General features: G+C 38.1%; 1 pseudogene; it reads left to right on the top strand.

Annotated features, from left to right (window-relative positions):
* Positions 1-6,520: 6,520 nt before the first annotated feature.
* On the top strand, positions 6,521-8,313 carry LOC113262069 (COP9 signalosome complex subunit 3-like; annotated as a pseudogene).
* Positions 8,314-12,445: the final 4,132 nt, after the last annotated feature.

Here is a 12,445-nt window from a genome sequence, read left to right as displayed (position 1 = left end):
TAAAAAACAGTTTATGCATCAGTATAATAGCTGCTATCTCTAAATACAAAGATCATTCAAAAAACTGGCCACAAATGCAGTTATTTAAAGATTTATTGAGATTATACTTTGCCTAATAATACCGTATTATTTTCAATGACTCGGTATGTATGTTAATAGTTGTTTTCTCCTTTTAAGTAAATAAACTTCTTCCCCTCTATTCCCCGTCTATTGTAAAAATAGGACAGAGCTGAGGTGTTGGGGAATTGCAAATGAGCTTAGTCTATTGTAGCAGTGAATACTTGTTCTCAGGATTTTTAAAGCTATACCGTGTTATTTTCAGGACATTCTTTTGGATTATCTTAATCACTAGTTCTCTCTGCTGAGTCAGTAAATTAAAACCAGTGATATCCACATAATTCTCACAGAGACTTGATGATATCCATCCATAAATAGAGAAATGCAAATAAGAAAAGAACCTTCTGGAATCTCTGTCATTTTACAGACAGTTCAACCAAGTGCAGAGAAGTTAAGCAAAGTCGTCCATCATTCTACAGCTGACCAGAATTTGATTTCGAGAAAGTTGATTCCGACTGGTCCTCTTGGTCCTAAGAGACACTGCTTTATCAATAAATATCCATGTGTGTATGCAATGTATTATGGACAGAAAGAGAGGAAGAAAAGAATAGGATCTCTTTTTGTAAGGATATGAAAGTGCCAAACTTAGCAGAAGGTTAACTTTAATGCAAAATCACTTTTACATTTTCAAGGCATTTTAAAAGTGAGTTATCAAATTCCTGGCAATTGTTATATGCGCAGTGTAGTGTTTGCCTCATTCCTAGGGCGAGGTCAAGTCCTATGTGTTTTCTGGGTGGTTTCAGAGCAGGTGGAGCCATAGAAGGAGGTAGGCATCCTCTCAGGCATTTTTGGCCTTTGGGTCTGGTAACTGAAAAGCTACTTAGTTACTGTCTCAGACAATCATTTCTGGAAGAAGAGGCATCAGGGATTCAGACAGGTGAAGTTAATTAATAATTATTGAGCACCTACCATATGCTATGGACTATTCTATATTCTGAGAGCATAGTGGTCCTATCTGCCTTGGGGGAAGGACATACTTTTACTAGAAAATAACAGGTGCCATAAAAAAGGATGATAGAGAGTGGATGGGGTTGTAATTTGAAGCAGGTGGTCAGGGAAGGTGTTGGGGTTGAACCGTGTCCCCTCCCAAATGCATACGTTAAAGTCCTGACCCCCAGCACCTCCAGTGTGACTTTATTTGGCGATAGAGTTCTTACGGAGGTAATCAGGTTAAAATGAAGTTGTTAGGTTGGGCCCCAATCTAATATGATTTATAGAAAAGGGGAAATGTGGACACAGAGATACACACAGGGAAGATGATGTGAAGATACAGGGAAATGCCCTGCGAACATGAAGATGGGCGTCTCTAAGGCAAGGAGAGGGCCTGGAACATCATCTTCCCTCACAGCCCTCAGAAGGAACCAATTTGAAAGTGATGAGAAAGTTGGCTCTGAAGCTATTTGTGGAAACACCGTTCCAGGCAGAGAGCAAAGAACAGGCCTGAAGCTCGAAGCTCTGTAGTGTGTTGGCGGAACAGCAGGAGGCTGGTGCGGCTGGCGCAGGGGGGCCGATGGGCGAGCAGCCGCGGTGGGGTCAGAGAGGGAGGGTTCAAGAAAGGGACAGATGTTTGGTGCCTTGTAAGCCGTCGTCAGGATTTTAACTTTGACTCCGAGGGACGTAGGAAGCTCCTGGAGGGTTTTGAGCAGAGGAGGGTTATATGGCTATTACTTCACAAGATCATTTTGCTACAGTGTTGAGCCCAAACCCTGTGAGTGCTGGGGCCGGTAGAAGCTGGAAGAGCATGTTGGTCATACCCGAGCGAGAGATGGTGGTGGTTTGCACCCGGTTAATGAGCTTGAGAAAGGGTTGCATCGCAGACCTCTTTTGAAGGTAGAGCAAACTGGATTGTCTGATGGTCTGGAGGTGGAGTGTGAGAAAAAGAAAGAAGTCAAGACTAACTTGACTTGTCATTGGTGACCCTGATCAGAGCAGCAAAGCAAACGGACTGGAGTGAATTTAAGAGAGAATACGAAAAGAAAGATCTGATACAAGCGAACACAAACATTTTCAAAGCAATTTCCTGTAAAGAGCAGGGAAACGGGAGAACTAGACAAAAGGCGAGGGGGGGTAAGAGATATTTTGGGGGAAGACTGAAAGTATGTTTGCACGGTCATGGGAATGATCCAGTAACGGGGGAAATTGCTGGCGTTGGTGCTACAGTGCAGGGGGAAGAACTGAGGGAGCAATGACCTTGCACAAAGGAGAAGGGCTGGAATGGAACGCGCACTCAGAAGGGCTGCAGGAGCAGCAGTGTTTGCAGGGAGAGCCGAAATTCGCTAGAGCCGCGGAGCAAACGCACTTCTCTTCCAGCTCCCTTTAGAAAAGTCTCAAAAAAAATAATTTTAAATCGGCCTCACTGGGGCACATGTCCCACCATGGCCAGTTGTGTCCAGGGGGGTAAGGTACTGAAATTGGTAATATTTACTGGCACTTCGTTTCTCTTGGAAGACTTGACCATTAAAACCCTTAAAAAGAGTGAAATTAAAGCAGGCAAAGTAACAGGACACAAAATAGCTTCTTATTTTAAGGAAAATATTTAAAATAATATAGTCTGTAATACTATAATGAACGTGAACGTACTGTGTGTTTCAAACTGGGAACAATGCATCATTATGTTGCTTGGGAGTCTGGGGACAGGAAAGAGGGAAAGAAGTGAGCCAACATAGCAAGAACAGTAAAAACCCTGAATATAAAATTCATAAATCCTGTGTTCCCTGACTTTCTTTTTTTATTCTTTTCTCATTGACTCACTGCTGTACTCTCTTACTTTTAAATTGGGAGAGTTCATCACTGTAGACATTCTCTGAAAGGTGCCTCCTTTGATATTACGGAAGCAATAGGTTCAGAGGAAGTACTTTGTAAAGTAGGCCGTTGTAGCTTGTTTCAAATCTGTATCACTTAAGTGAAGCAGAGGGGTGAACAGAATTGCTCGGTGGATATTTTGAAAAAAAAAACAAAAACAAAAACAAAACTTAGTTGGTCAGGTTAGGCTATTATCGGCCTCCCCGAAGAACTGGGGATCTGATTCCGACGCGTAATTATTCTGCTTCCCTGTTCACTTGAATATATACACACAGTTTTAGTGATGAGCTTCTGGATAAGAGAGGGGCGACTTGGAAGAGCTAGAAAAAGTGGATGTCTATTAATGCGATTCACAACTCAAACACCTAGAGTGAAACCAGACCCAGATGGGAAAGAGCAAAGCTAACAAAGGATTCCAGCTCCTTGACCTGGAACGGAAACCTCAGTATTCGCCAGATGCAAGGAGTTACACTCCAAGAATCCCTTGACATATTTTTAAATGCCTATTCAGCAGAAGCCTTAAATTTGAGTATAGCCTTGATTCTCATCGAGCTACCTGGTTAACTTGGACCAAGCCACTTACCATCTTTGAGCGTTGGCGAATAAATTTCAAAAATCGTAAACTGATGTGAAGCATTAATCACTGTTTATTATGATACTCAACTACATGTGGTTATAGCAATAGGATATCTGCATTATAGGCATATGTATCTATTCTATATATATTACATATATGTGATATGAGCTGGGGATGATTTATTTTATTTTATTTCGGGTCTGTGTTTTGCTGATAAACTGCAGGGACTTAGGCACCATGCTTAGCCTTCATGTCTCCTCATTCATACCTTTGCCCAGTTGTTTTGAGGGTCACATGCAATTTTATATAGCTTGTGGGCACCTAAAACTATAAAGTATTAATATAATTATTTTCGTCCGTGTTCATATTCCACAGCTTTAAATGTTTCCACACACGTTGAAGACTCATAATTATTCTATCTCCACCTTCTATGTCTCATTTTTTGTTCCAAAACCAAAAGAGGAATGATACCATATACATTTCTACTGTTGTGTATCATTATCCCTATACTTCTAGCACTGGATGCAACAGACGTTGAGCTTATTGGAAAAAAAAATGTGACTACATAGAAATGAGTCATACCGAGAACTTCTCGGAAACGTGTGCTATGAGAACGGTTGGTTACACTTCTGCAGCAACAGATCACTGGGCTTGAGGGAGCGTGCTCTTACAACATCAGTGATTTTTCTAAGTACATCAGGATGTCTTGTCAATTGTGAAAGAGACCATCTTTAACTTTGCTCACCATCATGTCTGGCAGAAAAACGTGGAAGGACTCGGTGATCTCATTTTAGGTTCCTTTAAAACTTACAGAAATTGGATCAGTAAACAGGTGCCAAGCTCACGATTGTACATTTAAATAAATAATGATAGATTTAAAACAAATATAAATACTACTATATATAATTCAAGTATTTTATTCTGATGTAATTTTTAAAAATTTGACAGAGAGAGAGCATGAGCAAAGGGAGAGGCAGAGGGAGAAGCAGGCTTCCCACTGAGCAGGGAGCCCAGTGTGGGACCCGATCCCAGGACCCTGGGATCATGACCCCAGCCAAAGGCAGACGCTTCACTGACTAAGCCACCCAGGAGCCCTTATTCTGATGTAATTTTAATACAAAACTATGTGTTCATACTTTAATTTCCATTGCATTTTTGTGTACATTTTTATCATCTTCATTGTTCTATAATTGACACACAATAAAATTAACCATTTGAAATTTGCAATTCAGTGGTTTTTCGTATATTCACAGAGTTGTATAGTCATCACCACAATCTAACTCTGGAATATTTTTATCAACCCAAGAATAAACCCATATCCATTAACATTTACTCCATAACCCTTCCTCCCTCATATCCCCCAGCCCTAGGCTAATATACTTTCTGTCTTTATAAGATTCACCTATTCTGAACATTTTTTGTAAGTAGAGTCATGGAGCGGGGCCTGGGTGGCTCAGTCAGTTATGAGTCCTATTCTTGGTTTCAGCTCAGGTCATGACCTCAGGGTCCTGGGATTGAGCCCTGCCTTGGGCTCTGTGCTCAGTGCAGAGTCTGCTTGTCCCTCTCCCTCTGTTCCTCCCCCTGCTTGTGCTCTCTCACTTTCTCTCTCTAAATAAATAAATAAAAGCTTTAAAAATTTGAAATCATGGAATATGTGGCCCTTTGTAACGGGCTCCTTTCACTTACCATAGTGTTTTCAAGATCCATCCATACTGTAGCACGTATCAGTACCTTATTCCTTTTTATTGTCAAATAACATTCCACTATATAGGTACACCACACCTTATCTATCTATTCGTTAAGGGACGTCTGTGATATTTCCATTTTTTTTTTCTATTTTGGATGGTGCTCCTGTGAATATTCATGTGCAAATTTTCGTGTGGACATATATTTTATTTACCTTAGGTATACACCTAGAATGGAAATGCTGGGCCATATGGTAACTACTTAATATTTTGAGGAACTGCCCAAATATTTGCAAAGTGGCTGTGCCATTTTATATTCTTACCAGCAATGAATGAGGATTCAAACTTCTCCGCATCATTGTCAACACTCATTACTATCTTTTTGATTATAACCATCCTATTGGGTGCAAATTAGTATCTTGTGTGGTTTTAAGTTGCATTTTCCTAATGATCACTGATGTTAAACATTTCTTTATGTGTTTCTGGTCCATCTGTATATCTTCTTTGGAGGAGTGGCTACTCAAGTTCTTTGCCCATTTTTAAATTCAGTCATCTTTTTAGTATTGAGTTGTAAGGAATCTTTATATATTGTAGATGTATAAAAGTCCATGATCAGATATGTGATTTTCAAACAGTTTCTTTTATTCTCTGGCTTGTTTTCTAACTTTCTTGTTGGTATCATTCGCAGCATAAAGTTTTAAATTTTAATATAGTCTAATTTATCTTTTTTGTTGCCGTTGCTTGTGCTTTCGATATTAGAAACCACTGTCTAAACCAAGGCACAGAGATTCACACCTACGGTTTTTCTCTAAGCCTTTTATACTTTTGCTCTTACAGTAAGTCTATACTATATTTTGAGTGGATTTTTGTGAATCATGTGAGGTAGAAGGTCCAAATTTATTCTTTTGCATGTGGATATTCAGTTGTCTGAAGACTATTGGTTGAAAATTATTCTTTACCCATTGATTGGCCTTCACACCCTTGTCAGAAATCAACCGACTATAAATGTATGGGTTATTTATTAATTCTCAGTTCTATTCATTCATCTATAAATTTATCTTTATGCCAGGATTACTGTGGCTTTATAGTCAAGATTTGAATTCAGGACTCGTTCTTGTTTTTAACGGTTATTTTGGCATCCGACGTCCCTTGCATTTCCATATAGATGTTTTGAATTAGCTTGTCAGTTTCTACGAGAAGTCTGGAGGCGCAGTGGTGATTCGCTGTGGCCCTTCCTCCCAGAGTGGCCACCTCTTCCTGCCCAAGCTGCTCTGCCACTTGCGCTGCTCTGGGGAAAACATGGCATCCGCCCTCAATATGTGAATAGTGTTAGGTCTCCGCTCAAAGGCAAAAGATTCAACTTTGTGAATTGATCAGTAAGAATAGGGAACTTTTTGCAACTTTTTGTAATTCGTCGTACCTGGACAATATGTTTGGGGCTCAGGATGTCCTAGAACATTTCTTGGGTGTCCTTGGCCTTTTGTTTGTGAAGTTTTCTATGCCCAGCATTTCTGGTTTCCAAATATGATTCTTAAAGGTGTAGCTTTTCATTAGTACTTATAATGGGGAGTATATTCAATATGCAACAAATAATTTCACTGGGCTTTGCTGTCAGTTAACAAATGCACTTGTGGAAGCAAATAGCCCTTGGGAGGAATTGGCATCCTTAAAGTAGCAACAGACAAGCTTCAGATGAATACAAACTAACTAACTTCAATACATGCTGATCTTTGCCAGCTTTGCTTCTGGCAAAAATGCTTTCAGTGTGCCCTTCCTTATCTTGACATAGATATGATGGGAATCTGTAAAGAGAATAGAGCTCTACTAATCATGGTTTTTGTTTTCTGTATTTTATGATGTTTTGACAATTTGGGGGGCCCTGTGGACCTGGGAAGGGGTTAGCTAATTCCTACAGACAGCTAACAACTTGCTTGTGCGCAGGCATCTGACACGCAAACCAACCAATCCCTCAGCTATACCTCTGTTTCATTTTCAGACTCCTGAAGTCCAGAACATTATCCCCCTGACCTAAATCACCCCAGATCCAGGTACGGGACAACTAGTGATCACTGCTATAACCCAGAGCCTACCAAAATTATTCAAACTATCCATTGCTAAGCTTGCTTAGCTTGCCTGATTTCCCTTGCCTGTTTCTTCCTTCAAACACCAAAATAAAGGCTTTGAGCCGCACTTCGTTCTTGCTCCCTCTGCCACCTGATTGGACCATGGTGCTTCCCCTGTGGCCCTGTGTGGAGTGGTGTGGGTGTGTCTCTTCTTCTTGGGAACTGTTTAACAACAATATTTTCTTTTTTTTTTTTTTAAAGATTTTATTTATTTGAGAGAAAGCAAGAGAGAGAGAGAACGAGTAGGAGGGAGGATCGGAGGGAGAGGGAGGAACAGACCCCAGCGAACAGGGAGCCCAATGTCGGGCTCGATCCAGGACCCTGGGATCTTGACCTGAGCTGAAGGCAGAAGGTTTAAACGACTGAGCCACCCAGCCGCCTGCAACGGTATTTTCTATGGCAATTATTCCTTGATCTATTGGCCTCTCTATATCTGGGGAAAAAAAAAAATCTCAGGTGCATTTTAGAACAGGAGCCCATGATACAAAGCCCTTTCTACTATACTGTTACATGAAAGAATAATGATTGCAGGCTAAAGAGCTCTTTACTTCTCCGGACAGGCTAAACCCACGCCTGCCATGGTGATTAGTCATATGCTGGAATCACGTAAAAAACGTATTCTAGCTTCTCTGATACCACTTGGCAGGGTACAATAGCTACCGAAACATAATCTCAGATTATGGGTAGATTCATTAAGTCCCTTAGCAATGTTTACCATGAGTTAGCACAAATGTATTCAACCAATTAACCTTTCAGAACTTTGAAACCTGGTAAACAATTACAGTGAAATTTTTACTTGGGTTAACATCATAGGACTGGAGAAGGAAAACTTGTCTCTCTTTAAAAGAATATTGAAAGGCTTGCAAAGACTTTTTAAACAGTACTGTTAAGCGATATGGCAAGTTGTATACAATCTGGACCTCAAGAGATGGAAAAATATCTACTGCACGTGATAGAAGATGGTGACATTTTTGCAAGTATTGCAAGTATTACTCAAAAGAATCAGTAAACAAGCCATCCAGTTACTCTTGAAACTAACATGCATCCTAATTAAACAAAGGTGAAAGAAATCATCACCCGGGCCAGTGGTTCATGTTGTTCTTGCATTAAATCTACCTTTTTTTATTTTAGATGAAAAATAAAACTTCCAATTTTGATATGGATTGCATTGAATGTGTGGACGAATTTGAAGAGTATATTAGTTTCCGACCACTGCTGTAACAGATTACACAAACATAGTGGTTGAATACAGCACAAGGTTATTTTCTTATAGTCCTGGAGGTCAGAAACCCAAAATAAGTGTCACTTAGCTTAAGTCATGATATCCACAGGGCTGGTTCCTTCTGGAAGCAATGAGGGGAGAGTCTGTTTCCTTGCCTTTTCAGTGTCTGGTGGCTGCCTCTGTTCCTTGGCTTATGGCCCCTTCCTCAATCGTCAGAGTTCATTAGTCCAATCTGTGCTTCAGCAAATTCATTGTCTTTTGACTCTGACTCTTCTTGTGTCCTTCTTATAAGGACCATATGATTATACCATGTGTATCTGGATAATCCAGTATAATTTCTCCTTGTCAAAATCTTTAATTAAACCACATCTGCAAAATCTCTTTTGCCACACAAGGGGGCATTCACAGGTTCCAGAGATTAGAATGTGGACGTATTTGGGGCAGGGCATTATTACCACTCAGAGTATTTCCATCTTAACAATATGAAGTCTTCTGACTCACGACCATGGGATGTGTTTTCATTTATTTAGAGCTTCTTTAATTTCCTTCAACAGTGCTTTGTCATTTTCACTGTATAAATTTTTCACTTCTTCTGTTAAACTGATACCTGCGTATTTTATTCTCATTGATCTATTAGAAACGGAATTGCTTGCTTAACTTCATTTTACAAATGATTAATCTAGTATCTGGAAATGCAATTGATTTTTGTATTTTAATATTGTATTCTGCAATCGTATTGACTCATGTATGAGTTCTAATGGCTTTATAGTGGATTACTTAGGATATTCTGTATTCAAGACCATGCCATCTGAAATGGAGATTATTTTGTTTCTTCTTTTGCGATCTAGATGACTTTTATTTCATTTTCTTGCCTACTTGCCCTGGATGGAACTTTCAGTAAAATATTGAATAGAAATGGTGAGATCAGACATCCTTGTCTCCATTGCATATTTATTATAAATGAAATCTCAAACTAAATTTAGAAAAAAATCAGAATTTGCAGGTAGGTAAAGTGTCAGAAAATAAAATCATCTGTATTTCTGCATTTGGATGGAGTCGTTTGTGACAGATCAAGCTACTGCTAAGAACAAGAGGGGGAAAAAGAGCCAAATGAAATGTAAATTGTATAAGAAAATGATCATTTTTAATCACATTGGAAAGTTGTGGAAGCAGCATGTACTAGAGGAACTATGGTTCAGGATCGTCTTGTATCTTGGAAAGGTGAGCTGATTATCTGCAAGTACGTTTTTTGGAAAGCATCTGCAATTTTGGATGTGGCTTAACATCTGAGAATATGAGCTTGGCCTGTGTAAAAAGCTTTAGAGGCAAAGGGCCAACATAAGAAATGAAGCAGACATAGACTGAGTCCTAATAAAACCGAAACCTAAGCTTTATTCAGCTCAGTTTTAAGGTGATCAGCCCCCTTCTCTGTCTACATTTAAAAATTTACAATTTTTTGGTTATAAAAATATTGTTATATTTGCCAATATAAAGGATTATATAATTGAATACAGAGAGAGAATAAAACTACAATAAAAACACACCTATAGAAACTCAAGTGTTAAAAGTCATCAGAACAAAATAACCTTAATTAATATATTCAAGGAAAAAAAGAAAAAGAGAAAAAGATGAAAAGATGTAAAATTAACCAGATAACTGGAGTCTATAAAATGAATAAATGGAAATATTAAGATGGATAATTTTATACTGACAATTCTATGAATGAATTTAACACAATAATACAAAAATCAAATGCCAAAATATACAACTAAAGTTTTTCCATACTCTTGAATGTTAGATCATGTATTTCTAAAAATTCCATGGGTCAAAAGAAGAAATTAAACAATATTTATATTGAATACCATAGAATACATAACCCATTAAACTTGCTAGATGCACGCAGTCAATGAAGATTTTAGAAAGAAAATTACTACCTAAGTGCAAATATTAGAAAATGAAAACATAAAAAGAAAATCAGTGATCTAAACTTGATCTCACCAAAGAAAAGAAATCTAACCTATATAATGTAGAATGATGCATATAAATAAGATAAAAACATAAGTCAACAACATAGAATGTAAAGTATGCAATAGAGATAACTTAACAAAGCCACAATTTGGTTCTTTGGAAAAATTAATAAAAGCGATAAACTGCTATCAAGACAAATTAATAGAAAGAAAGAAAACATACATTACCAATACCAAGAAAGAAAAAGAGGGTTTTTTTTTTCTTTTGAGAGAGAGGGGTTGGGAATGAGTGGGGAGGAGCAGAGGGAGAAGGAAAGAGAGAATCCTAAACAGGCTCCCTGCTCAGCGTTGAGCCCCACACAGGATTCGGTCTCACAGCCCTGAGATCATGACATGAGCCAAAATTAAGAGTTGGATACTTAACCAACTGAGCCACCCAGGTGCCCAGAAAAAAAAGAGGATTTTAATGTAAAAACTAGATGCAATAAAAAGAGAATGAGACCATGTTTTGAAAGAAGTAAGTCCATGATCTAATTAGAAAGTACCTTGAGTCTTGTCATTTTTCTTTTCAAAAATCTTTCGAAATCTTCCTGTTGCCCTGAGGATGAACAAAGGCCAGTGTGAGCTGCTGCTTGTGCACAGATTGAACTCATCTGCTGGTACTGGACCTGCTCTCCCTTCCCTAAGCTACAGCCACGCTGGCTACTGGCTTCCTTCAGCCCCTCATGCATACAGAGTTCTAACCAGTATCAGGATTTTCACAAATGCTGTCAACTAGGTGAGTCAAAGAATCTTTAATAGGGCTGCTTACTCTTGAGAGTCCTTGAAAGCATACTCTGCAATCTTGGTTTAACATGATATGATTTCTCGGGCTATGAAAATGTCCAGAGCATAATCTCCAAATAGATTATTGCAGTGAACTCTATAATTTATTTTTTGTGAATTTAAAAAATAGTGATTAAAAGATAGTCCACAAATACATAAAATAGAAAAGAGAAAAAAGTGATCTAATTTCCAATCTTCCAAAAGAAAAGTATTGTTAACATTGTTGAGTAGAGTTTTATATTTTATTTACATGTAACGAAATTGTATGTAACTTTCCACATTATACTTTTTATGAGTTTATAATATTCCATTATATGGATTACATCATAAATAATCATTTCTTTTTGATGGAAAATTAACTTCTGATTCTTCTCTATTGTAAATAATGCTTTCATAAATATGTTTTTTTTCGTAAAGCCTTTATTGATTTTAGGGTTATTTCCTTAGACCGTATTTCCTAGTTGTGTCACCATTAGGTCAAGGAGTATGCATGATTTCGGAGTGATGACTACATAATGCCAAAGTACTATGTAAAGCAAAATGCTACTGCTCACTTCATTAGAAGAGTATGACAGCGCCCACTCCTTTAAGCTCTTCCTGAGACTGGATTTTCTCAATTTTTAATCTATTTTCAAACTGGGTAACAGATACAATGTTTATTTTAAAGACAATTTCTATTTATTTTATTACAACTGCTTTCTATAGAGGTTCGTGGTTCAGTTGAGTTTTCCGTTTGTACATGTTTTACTCCTTTTCTTATTGCAAGAATATTGTCATTAGGATGATAACTTTTCAGACCACTTGAAATCATCAGCAGTGAAGTTACACGGCCCACATATATGGAACAGAAAACAATGTATAGAGGACTTTAAGAAGAAAAGCGGGTGTTAGTTTTCTTGAAAAGTACTTGAATTGACCTTCAAACCATTCATCACACAGTTTATAGAAACTAACCATTCCTCAATTTGTTGTTTTTTACTACTCCTTGCAAAGCACTATATTAGACATAGTTAAAAGCACAAAGTTCCTAAGGCATACCTGCTCTGTATTGGAGAGAGGTTGCTGAGAAAATTGTTAATTAGCAATTTATCAAGATACCCATGTCATTGTGTATTGTAAAATGCCCA

Source organism: Ursus arctos, unplaced genomic scaffold (assembly GCF_023065955.2).
Source record: "Ursus arctos isolate Adak ecotype North America unplaced genomic scaffold, UrsArc2.0 scaffold_27, whole genome shotgun sequence".
NCBI lineage: Eukaryota > Metazoa > Chordata > Mammalia > Carnivora > Ursidae > Ursus > Ursus arctos.
The sequence above is the reverse complement of the archived record's forward strand: the minus strand, read 5'-3'. Positions and strand labels throughout refer to the sequence as shown.